This window comes from Scylla paramamosain, chromosome 8, assembly GCF_035594125.1.
Source record: "Scylla paramamosain isolate STU-SP2022 chromosome 8, ASM3559412v1, whole genome shotgun sequence".
In the NCBI taxonomy this organism is placed as follows: domain Eukaryota; kingdom Metazoa; phylum Arthropoda; class Malacostraca; order Decapoda; family Portunidae; genus Scylla; species Scylla paramamosain.
In genome coordinates this window covers 13,710,800-13,723,299 of record NC_087158.1, presented here as the reverse complement: position 1 = coordinate 13,723,299, position 12,500 = coordinate 13,710,800, and positions in this window count along the sequence as shown.

The window sequence follows — 12,500 nt, the reverse complement described above, 5'->3', positions numbered from 1 at the left end:
TTTCCAGCAGTGATCACCGTTCGTGTGTGTGTGTGTGTGTGTGTGTGTGTGTGTGTGTGTGTGTGTGTGTGTGTGTGTGTGTGTGTGTGTGTGTGTGTGTGTACGTAATCGGGCCTGTCATGGAGGGGTGGCAGCCAACTCACCTCTGCCAATGGTGTATTATCGAATGGGGGGAAGGGAGAGAGAGAGAGAGAGAGAGAGAGAGAGAGAGAGAGAGAGAGAGAGAGAGAGAGAGAGAGAGAGAGAGAATGGAGGTAAGTGATGGGAGAGAGGAGGGAAAAGGAGGAGAGGGGGGATTGGTGGGTCAATGGTTTTAAAGGGCTGAGGTGGAGGAGAGAGAGAGAGAGAGAGAGAGAGAGAGAGAGAGAGAGAGAGAGAGAGAGAGAGAGAGAGAGAGAGAGAGAGAGAGAGAGAGAGAGAGCATACATACAAACCATGAAGTTATTTAAAAATGAGGAAAGAAGCTATATGATTGAGAGAGAGAGAGAGAGAGAGAGAGAGAGAGAGAGAGAGAGAGAGAGAGAGAGAGAGAGAGTATTGACTAAAGGGGAGATGTGTTGGCCCATACGTTCATTCATGTGTCCTCTCTCTCTCTCTCTCTCTCTCTCTCTCTCTCTCTCTCTCTCTCTCTCTCTCTCTCTCTCTCTCTCTCTCTCTCTCTCTCTCTCTCTCTCTCTCTCTCTCTCTCTCTCTCTCTCTCTCTCTCTCTCTCTCTCTCTCCTTATGTTCCTCCTTTTCTCCACTTTCCTCCTTTTACTTTTGCCTTTTCTTCTCTCTTTCATTCACTTTTTCCTTCCCCTTCTTCTCTTCTCTGATTTCGTCTTTTCTTTCTTTCTCATCTCTCCTCCGTTATTCTCTTATTCTTTCCTCCCTTAAGCTTTCAACTTTTTTTTCTGTTCCTCCTCCTCCTCCTCCTCCTCCTTCTTGTCGTTGTCTTATTTTTTTTCCTCTTAGAATTTCTCTTGTCTCTCTTCTTCGCTCTGGTTCTTTTCATTTATTCCTCCTCCTCCTCCTCCTCCTCCTCCTCCTCCTCCTCCTCCTCCTCCTCCTCCTCCTCCTCCTCCTCCTCCAGATGCACTTCACGTTCCTCAGTTATTCTGTTTATGCGTTTGTGGAGGCGTTCGTGTGTTCTCTTCTGCTTACGTGGTCATGTTTCTTTCCTTCTTTCTTACTATTTGTTTGTTTTGTGTGTGGAATTTTTTTTTTTGATATTGTTTGTGCTTAGTTATTAGTGTTATTGTGTGTGTGTGTGTGTGTGTGTGTGTGTGTGTGTGTGTGTGTGTGTGTGTGTGTGTGTGTGTGTGTGTGTGTGTGTGTGTGTGCGTGGTGGGGGCGCCTCGTGTTTTTTTTTTTGTTTGTTTATTTATATGTCAACTTATGAATTTGTTTGTGTGTTTATTTATTTATTTATTCATTCGTTCATTCATTCTTTTGTTCTTTCTTTCGTTCCTTTATTCGTTTATTGAAATTAGGAATGGTTGTGGTAATGATGATGATGATGATGATGATTCTCTTTCTCTTTCTCCTTTTTTTATTTTGAGAGAGAGAGAGAGAGAGAGAGAGAGAGAGAGAGAGAGAGAGAGAGAGAGAGAGAGAGAGAGAGAGAGAGAGAGAGAGAGGAGATAATGTTGATTTCTTTGTTTAATTTTGTTTTTCGTTGATTTTTACTTCAGTTGATGTTTTTTGTTTGTTTGTTTGTTTGTTTGTTTGTTTGTTTGTTTTTCCTTTTCTTCGCATTTCTCCCTTTTCCTGTTTTCATGCTTTTACCCTTCTCTTTTTATGCATTTAATAATTTTTCCCTATCTCATATTTTTCGTAATTTTTCCCCTCGTCCCCTTGAGGTATGTTTGAGTTGATTGTGTGTGTGTGTGTGTGTGTGTGTGTATGTATGTATGTATGTATGCTTGTATGTATGTATGTATGTATGTATGTGTGTGTACGTGTGTAATTTTTTTTTCCAATGTATGTTTTTTTTTATTTATTTATTTATGCTCTAATTCCTACGCATTGGTTTTATTTTTCATGTTTTATTTGTTTATCTGTTTTGTTTATTTATTTATCTATTTATTTCGACTGATTTTTCCTAGCGATGATTTAGTTTTATTTTATATTACATTCATTTCCCATTTTTCCTAATTTTTTTGGTATTTCTCTCTCTCTCTCTCTCTCTCTCTCTCTCTCTCTCTCTCTCTCTCTCTCTCTCTCTCTCTCTCTCTCTCTCTCTCTCTCTCTCTCTCTCTCTCTCTTTCTGTCTCTGTCTCTCTTTACTTTCCATTTATTTCTCTCATTATTTTCACCGTCCGTTTAACCTCCATTGTCGTTATTACTCTCATCATTTCCTTCATGTAACTGTTATACATTCTGTTCGTTTGATCACTCACGTGTTATTCATTCCGTTCCCGTGTGTTCAGTTTTAATGATCTTTTTTTCCTTCTCCTGTTTTTTTTTTTCTAATTATTATTGTCTCCGGTTTTTACAATTTTTCTGTTTTTTTTTTCATTCGCTCTTTATTATCATGGCAATTTCTTTCGTCACTTCTGCCTGTCTGTCTGTCTGTCTGTCTGTCTGTCTTTGTATTTCCTTCTTTGTTTTTTTGTCTGTCTTTTTTTTACTCGTTTGTCCTTGCGTCTCTCTCTCTCTCTCTCTCTCTCTCTCTCTCTCTCTCTCTCTCTCTCTCTCTCTCTCTCTCTCTCTCTCTCTCTCTCTAACGTTGCCTTGGTTATCAAATTTTATCATATTCCTTACTTTTATTCTCGGGTTATTTCCTTATCATTGTTGAGTATATCCCTCCTCCTCCTCCTCCTCCTCCTCCTCCTCCTCCTCCTCCTCCTCCTCCTCCTCCTCCTCCTCATTCTTCTTCTATTTTGCCTTTTTCTTAAGCTAACAATGGACTTAATCTTTACTCGAAGCATTTTACATCTCTCTCTCTCTCTCTCTCTCTCTCTCTCTCTCTCTCTCTCTCTCTCTCTCTCTCTCTCTCTCTCTCTCTCTCTCTCTCTCTCTCTCTCTCTCTCTCTCTCTCTCTCTCTTTCATCATGCTCACTTTACACTTTAATCACACATCTCTCCATCCATTTATCAGTTTTACTTTTTCATTCACCCACTTTTTGTACATTGCCCCGTGCCAGTTTACCCATATATTCGCTAATTGGCTGATGGGTTCGGTGGGGGCGGCGGCTGTTGGTTGGGGGGAAGAGTGGGGAGACTCGCGTGCCGTCGTTATGGGCGCGCGTCGCTACATTCATTAATTTACTCTGTCATGCGCTTTTACATTTATTTCACCATTCATTTATTTCACCTGCAATCACGGCGGTGGATGTGTTTACTGGTGCCTGGGGAGCGGCGGCGGTGGGGAGGCTGTCAGTTTTGTCTCCCGTGATATCTGGCCACTTTCCGCCCGTGTGTGTGTGTGTGTGTGTGTGTGTGTGTGTGTGTGTGTATAAGGGGGTGGTCATGGAAGTTGTAGTGGCAGTAGTAGTAATAATGGTAGTAGTAGAGGTATGTTTAATTATACAAGGAGATAGGGCAAAAATCATGAAGTTTTTAGTCATTTGTCAATCAAGAATGAAGGAAATTGCTTGTGTGAGATTATGATTGAGTGAAATATGAGAAAGAAAAGCAAAGATAGAAAGTGTGTGTGTGTGTGTGTGTGTGTGTGTGTGTGTGTGTGTGTGTGTGTGGTTGGGTGTAATAAGACTTAAATAAGTAATGCTACTGGTCCACACGCTGACGTGGCTGTGGAACGCTGGTGGTGCTGCGGATAAGCTAAACGTAAGCCTTTTATGATTGAAGTTACCCATTGGATACTTAGTTTGAATATTGAAGTCTAAAGCGTTTGCGATAATTACCTCATGTTGCAGGTACGGCAGACAGGTGCATCTATGTTTGTTTATTTGTGTATGCATGTGTGTGTGTGTGTGGGGGGGGGTGTTGAGGTGGTGTGATTTTTAAACTCTTATGAATATTGTCTGTACATAATCTGCATCCATATCCTTACAACGTTTCGATTCCTTATCTTGAATTTTTGTTACAGGGATGAAGTAAAAGTTATTGGGTCTTTTCAAGGATGGTTTTATGGTTGCCGTGATTGCTTTTACGTATGATCCGGATGTAAGTTTCATTCGTATTCGTAAAATGTTCCGATACCTTGTCTTGCCCTTATCGTGGCTCCTCATGAATGTGTTGCAGTAAGAGTTGTGTGTAGGGTGTCTTCAAGGATCAATTTGACGATACAAAGGAAACAGTGCATAGACTTCACAGTAGAAAGATAATTATGCACTGATTACCACAGAGAGAAGATGATACGCAGATTGATCAAATAAAGAAAATAATGCGCAAACTAAGGAAAGAAAAAGAAAACAGAACAACCCAAACTAAGACGTGAATCCCAAAGACGATAAACGAAGACACACAAACCCTGAAGTAAAACCAAATACCTTCCAACCACCACCACCACCACCATCACGACCGAACTGACCAGCCGAACAATCAAACCACCAACAACCAACAATAACAACCAATTACCTAACAGTCCAGCCGTCCATTCACCCAAGCAACCACTGAACCAACCAAGCAGCATCCTCTCGTGCCACGGGATACCTCACTAACGAAACCGACGCTCCGTGCAGACCCAGATGAGAGAGATGACAACTTCTCAATTAACGGAAGCCCTTACAACACTACCAACCGAGAGAAGCATCCGGGAACCTTCCAATGCAAGAACCCCCCCCACCCCGCACCCAAGGACTACAAGAGGAAGGCCATGAAGTCGAAGAGCATGAAGGGGGAAGTTACTGTCAGGAGAACTGGAGAGGGTGAGAGTATTGTAAAGTCTGCAAGAGTCGATGGAAGCAAGACAACAGCGTAAGAACAGTCCTCCTCGTGATCGGCTTGGCTGCGGGGGGAGGACAAGACGGGAACCACTCGCGGATTATGATTTTGATGAAGGGGAAGTGTGTTAGAGGACGAGGAGCACGAGAGGGATGGAGTTGCCGGGAAAGGGAATGCAGGAGTGAAGGTGGTGATTGAAATATTAGTAAAGGGAATTGTGTGGCGATGAAAGGGGGTTATTATTGTGAAGAGAAAAGGTAGTGAATAGCAGAGAGGGAGATGGAACAAGAGGTAAAGGAAATGAGATACGCAGTCGAAGGAGAAGAAATAGAATAGGGAAGTAAGGAAAAGAGAAACGGAATGGTAAAGAAGAATAAAATATCAAAGAATCCAAATTGATACACAGTTACACACACACACACACACACACACACACACACACACACACACACACACACACGTCATGAAAGCAACTCATCAGGATGCGCCATGATCTCAACACAATGAAACAACCGTGGCCAGTCTCTTCACCGTGCACAGCTAGGAAGTACCGCGAGAGGTTAGTGGGGGTAGGCAGTAATAGTGAAGAAAAAATAGGAAAAAGTCGGGAAATTTGAGTAACGTCTTCCGTGACAAAAGAAAAAAGAAAAAGAAAGGAAGAGATCACCAACATGACGAGGGAAGACGCGACAGGAAAAAAATGAGAGACGGATTAGACAGGACTATGTGAGATTACGGAAGAAGGGACAGTTAAAAAAAAAAAAAATAGCTACTAGACTACAGGAATCAGCCGGTAAACTACACGCCTGCCTGCCTCTGTATTTCTTCCTGCCGGTGACCTAAAATCCTTCAAGAGGGAGTTTCAGGACACTTCACAATGTAACTCTTTGCTTGTCTTTTTAAGGGACCAGCACCTCACTGGTCTTTTTTTTTTTTTTTTTTTTTCTCTCCAGCTCTTGTTGCTCTTGACCAAAGCCATTCTTATATAAACACAAATGGTAGTACAGGTAAAGAAATACACAGAGGACACAGGCTTGACGGTTTTTACCACTGCTCGAAACTCCTATTTACGGTGATGAGAGGAAAAGTGCACTCACAAGGGAACACAAACAAAGAACAAACGATGGCAAACTTGTTGGGCCTTAGGTCGTACTAGTGGTGCAGCTCCATATGGTAGCGTGGCTGTGGAATGGTGCCGGTGCTGAGGCCAGACCAAACGTAAACCTTTTATAATTGAAGTCCCCATTGGATATTACATGGTTTGAATATTGCAGTCAAAAACATGTACAATAATTACCTCTTGGTCCCGGTACGGTAGGACTGGTGCGTGCGTGAGAGAGAGAGAGAGAGAGAGAGAGAGAGAGAGAGAGAGAGAGAGAGAGAGAGAGAGAGAGAGAGAGAGAGAGAGAGAGAGAGAGAGGTGCATGACTTAATTCGCAATGATGTTACGTAGAATCCCAATTAAACAAAGCAAAAAATAAATAAAAAATGGGATAATGTCTTCTGCTTTCTGCTGTTTGTCGCTAATTGATAATGACGTTAGAATTTAAGAGCAAGGAAACATAGAATATTCACTTGTGTTTGCTGGTGTCACACACACACACACACACACACACACACACACACACACACACACACACACACACACACACACACACACACACACACGAGGTACCTCACAATTACCAGCAGAGTCGTGAATACAGTCGCTCCATGATGTACCACTCAGCAAATCACCAATCATAGGGAACACTGCCCCGCCATGCTATGCTGATCTGCTCCCTTTTCTGCTGCACTGAGAGGACGCCCAGCCCTCCACCCGCCACCCCCCTCTCAGCACAGCGGCTCATGGGTTGACGAATGGCAAAATAACACAGGTGATGGTGACGTGTTTGAAATTGGACATTGATTTTGAAAAGAACGAAGACTAAAAACCAGTAGTCATAAAGTGAACGTATTTGAAATTAGAGATGCTTTGATTTTAACGTGTCGGAAAATTAAAACCAGTAGTATTAATGTATTAAAATCAATGATGTTCGTCCTGTGAAATTATACTTGAGAGAAATCAAAGCTACTGATGCTGATGCAAAACAATAAATAAATAGCAGAGAAAGTAGTAGTTATAGAAAAATAAACTCCATTCTCCGGCCTCAGGCCTCTCATTAGCACAGCGGCTCTTGGGTTGATGAATGGTGGAATCGCACAGGTGATAGTGACGTATTTGAAATTAGAGACACACTGGCTTTGAAGAGTTGGAAAATTAAAACCTGTAGTATTACTCTTGTTGAAATTCTAGGTGCTGTGCTTTAAACATTTATACTAGAGAGGAATAAATGCTACCGATTCTGATGTGAAGAAAATGTACATTACTAGGAAGATAATTAGCAGTGAATGGAAAACTAAACCCAATCAGTAACAAATTATTTAAACCTACTTATAATAGTTTCGAAATAACGTGCTAGATAGGAAGTAATCTTTTGACTGCCAGTGACAGCAAGCAAGAGTGAAATGTTTGAAGGTAAAGAGAAATTCATTTGGGTCATGAAAATCGAAATAACACGAGCACTAGTGGAAGTATTTAAAGCCAAAGAGAAACTGACAGTGAATGATGAACAGAGAATTCACGAAATATCACAAGCAACAGTAAAGCATTCCAAACCATCCACTGCCTGTGCTGTCTCTGGAACGATGTTTAAATTAAAAGCAGAAGAGGATTATGAGTGGGATAACAGACGTCCAAGGCGGGCTGATCTGACTGACGTGAAATTGACATGTATGCCCACAAACTGGAAACAGGAAATATCGATATACACACCCCGTGACATGACATATCCTCTTTAATCCGCGCCTGGATCCCTGGAGTAACAAATAAAGAGGTGACATCGAAGTGTGGCTGATGAGCTGCGGGTGACACTCCTAATGTACTAGTGTCCCACTTTTCATTACCATCAATTTACTGCACTGAACTGAATCAAGCCGTGCAAATGCATTCCTGAATCTAAACAAATGCTATTGTGTTTGTGTTGTTATTTCCCACGTTGATGCCGGTTGTTAGTTGTGATGTTATCGTTTATTCTGCTTGATTAATATTGTCTTCACTAAATAAAAAAATTTGTATATGATATTATATGCTGTGTGGATTATGTGTCAGGGAAGTACGTCATTTTATTAACAATATGACTGCTGCGGCCGACGTTTGTTGACATTCCAAGCACCGTGAAGTATTGCTTTGCATGGGCACGCAGAAAAGAGAAAAATGGTCGGTTATTTTCGTCTTCTCTAGGCTACAAAACTGTTCAAGAGTCTGCAGTATAAACCTAAGGATCCGTAGATTTAAAAAGGCTGTTGTACAAATCTTAGTGCCTCAAAAGCTGTATATAGGTGACTATGGGAACAGTGATTTATTGTGTAACAGAGGTTGTTCATAACGATGTGGACGCACAGTCAAGTGAACCGTCAGCACTGTTCTGACTAGATGAGAGATTAGCCAAGTTAGTTTTGGCGACGGTTTGATACTCCTCTCGTAATTAACCCCTTCACTGTTAGACAAATGTTCCCCTATAACTTTTTAGGCACGTTTTTCTCTCTTTTCTGTGCTATTTCTGTAGTATAAAAAAAAAAGATAAAATAAAATAAAATAAAATAAATAAATAAATAAAATAAAATAAATAAATTAGATAAATTAACATCCTATTTTCTGTTCTCCCTCCCGTGTCTTCATGCAAACAATTTCTACAGTGCTACGAGAGTTGGGGAAAGCTCCCATTGCAGTAAAAGGGTTAAAAGTGTTCAAGTCTCAGAAAAGCACAAAAAGAGAATTTGGCAGAGCATTCCAGACTTTACCGTCATTACGCTACATTTTATACACAGACCCTTGCACAACCTGTCTTTTTCATCCATTAGCACCAGCACGGCTTATAACAGATTGTTCAGGGCTGAAAAAACTGAGGCGTGGACTCTCCAGGTTGTGAGTAGGTAATGTTGCATGATATTAAAAGCTCTACAGGTGTATTTTACTTGTGTTGCAATAAATGCCTGGAGTGAGGTGAGGCGATTGGCATTTACATCCCCTCATTGCATCGTCGTAAATATTGATACAGTGGTCAGTATACGAGCAATTAAGGGAAATGACATCTGATTATAGATACTCAGGTCATTTATTTGGATTAGCGGTGAAGGACGATGCCGTATTGATGAATGCAGCCTGGGGCGAGTGCTGGGATGAGCTGGGAAAGCCTCGTCCACTGTTAAAAGGAGTGCAGCGTGAAAAATGACGGACAAAAGGACAAATTCATTATTATTGACACTAGTGTAGATGATGAACCTTAAGACTTTCGATACAAAGCAGAATAAACTATAAGGCTTATGGACCTGATGTGGTCCCTCCTATTGTTCTCCGAAACTGTGCCTCCGTGCTTGCACCTTGCATAGTCAAACTCTTTCAGCTTTGTTTGTCAACATCTACCTTTCCTTCTTGCTGGAAGTTTGCCTACATTTAGCCTGCTTCTAAAAAGGTTGACCGTTCTAATCCCTCAAACTACCGTCCTATTGATTTAATTTCCTGCCCATCTAAAGTTTTTGAATTTATCCTCAACAGGACGATTCTTAAGCACCTATCACTTCACAACCTTCTATCTGATCGCCAGTATAGAGGTTCCGTCAAGGCCGCTCTACTGGTGATCTTCTGGCTTTCCTTACTGAGTTTTGGTCATCCTCTCTTAGAGATTTTGGTGAAACGTTTGCTGTTGCCTTAGACATATCAAAAGCTTTTAATAGAGTCTGGCACAAAGCTTTGATTTCCAAAACTACCCTCCTACGGCTTCTATCCTTCCCTCTGTAATTTCTTCATCTCAAGTTTCCTTTCTGACCGTTCTATTGCTGCTGTGGTAGACTATCACTGTTCTTCTCCTAAATCTATTAACAGTGGTGTTCTTCAGGGTTCTGTCCTGTCACCCATTCTCTTCTTATTATTCATCAATGACCTTCTAAACCAAACTTCTTGTCCTATCTACTCCTACGCTGATGATACCACCCTGCAATTTTCCACGTCTTTTCATAGACATCCAACCCTTCAGGAAGTAAACATTTCACGCAGGGAAGCCACAGAACGCCTGACTTCTGATCTCTCTAAAATTTCTGATTGGGGGTGAGCAAACTTGGTATTGTTCAATGGCTCAAAAACTCAATTCCTCCATCTATCAACTCGACACAACCTTCCAGACAAGTATCCTCTCTTCTTCAATGACACTCAACTCCCCCACCTCTACTCCGAACGTCCTCGGTCTGTCCATTACTTATAATCTGAACTGGAAACTTCACATCTTATCTCTAGCTAAAACAGCTTCCTTGAAGTTAGGTGTTCTGAGACGTCTCCGCCAGTTTTTCTCATCCCCCACCCTCAGCTGCTAACTCTGTACAAGGGCCTTACCCGTCCATGTATGGAGTATGCTTTACATGTGTGGGGAGTTCCACTCATACCGCTCTTCTAGAAGGGTATGAGTGGAATCAAAAGTTTTCATCTCACCAACTGCTCTCCTCTAACTGACTGTCTTCAGCCCCTCTCTCATCGCCGCAGTGTTGCATCTCTAGCTATCTTCTACCGCTATTTTCATTCTAACTACTCTTCTGATCTTGCTAACTTTATACCTCACCCTCCTCCCGCGGCCTCGTTGCACAAGACTTACTTTCTCTCACCCCTATTCTGTCCACCTCTCTAATGCAAGAGTTAGCCAGTATTCTCAAGCATTCTTCCCTTTCTCTGTTAAACTCTGGAATACCGTGCCTGCTTCTGTATTTCCACCTTCCTATGACATGAATTCTTTCAAGAGGGAGGTTTCAAGACACTTATCCTTCAATTTTTTACTACTGCTTTGGACCCTTTTATGGGACTGGCATCTCAGTGGGCTTTTTTTTTTTTTTTTCTTTTGGCCAGTGTCCCTCTTACATAAAAAAAAAAAAAAATACTGCGATGATTTTTGTAACAAATTTGGTAAGCATTCCCTGTTACAAAGAGTGTGCCATGAAAGCTGATAGATTAAGATCAAGTGTCTTTATGATTAATTCTAGAGTAAATGATAAACCTTTAAGCTCTGGATTGACTGAATTCTTTTTTTTTTAATCCTACATGTCAAAAAGTCTGGCCATTTGTATAAAAAAGAAATAAAAAAAAAGTCTGTCACTCCCAAAAAGTTCATTATAAAAGAGGATTCCTGCGATCACTGTCAAAGAAATGCTTATCCTCAGGGGCATCAGGGGCGAGGGGCGCACACGAGGGGGAAAAGGAACACTAGAAAAATAACAAAAGAATCTAATACTCTCAATTCACGTAAGTCCTCCCGCCAAGTGACAGTAGTGAAGTGTGGTGTACTCTGCACTGAGAACAAGGAACATTTTTATATGTTAGTCATCATGGAAGTAGTAGTAACTGTAGTAATGTAGTAGTTGTAGTAATAGTGAGACAATTATACGATGAAATGTGGTAGAGAAGAAATTATGAAGTTATCAGTCATATGTCAATCTAAAGTTAACGATATTTTTTTTTTTTTACTCTGAAATATTATTGAAAGAAAATATATATATAAAAAAAAATAGAAACTAAGATAAAACAAGTGTGTGTGTGTGTGTGTGTGTGTGTGTGTGTGTGTGTGTGTGTGTGTGTATGCTTGTATGTTCATAAGTATGCTAATTGTTCTGCCAAATTACACACACAATGGAAATGTCAATGTTTTGCAAAATATTCACCAAGTTTCATTCAGAGATTTACGAGTAACTTCCGTTCAATTAATGGTTACGTTAATGCACTTTGGCGTTCGTTAATTATTCATGTGTGTATTTTATAACAAGTGATGGACAGTTGCATATTTATTTCTACATTTATTCACTTATTTATGTCTATTTTATCTATGCATTTATATATGGTCTATCTGTATATTTATCTGTGTATTTATCTATTTCTGTCTATTTATCTGTCTGGCTGTCTATCTATCTATCATTCTGTCTATATATCTATCTGTCTATATATCTTCCTATCTAATTATCTTCGTGCTCGTTTATCAGTTAGTCTATTTACTTTTATCATTTCAGCTTGAACTTGTTTCCTTTTTACATTTACCATGTAACTCTTTCCGTCTTTCCTTTTTTTGTTTCTCTTCATTTGTTCATGTATATATATATTTGCCTGTGACATTTTCAATAGTAAGACGGTGAGATTTTGAATCATTTTCTCTTTCGCTATTTTAGGAAGCGCTAACTGAGCAAGATTTTTTTTTTTTTTTATATATAGTTTCGTTAGTAATTTGTAAGTCTGATCAAATAGGAAATAAAATTAAAATAAAGGCCAGGACATTTTGTAATTTTAGTTTATTAGCTTGACTCACGCAATCATTCCACATCGTCCTGAAATAATGCACCGTAATCTAAATAATTCGACTGTTGTCAAAATCAGTGCATGTGAGTGGGTGGGTGTGTGTTTCATAATAAATTAATAAAGCCTTTGTCGGACATTTAAAACGCGTCTGAATGTTGCCATTGTGTATTCTGTGTTGGTAAATGAACTAACTAACCAAGTCCATATCACTCACTCACTCACTCACTCACTCAAACTCATTCATGCATTCATCCATTCATCTAATTTTCATAATGGCTGGCTGGCTGTCTTTTTACAGTTTATT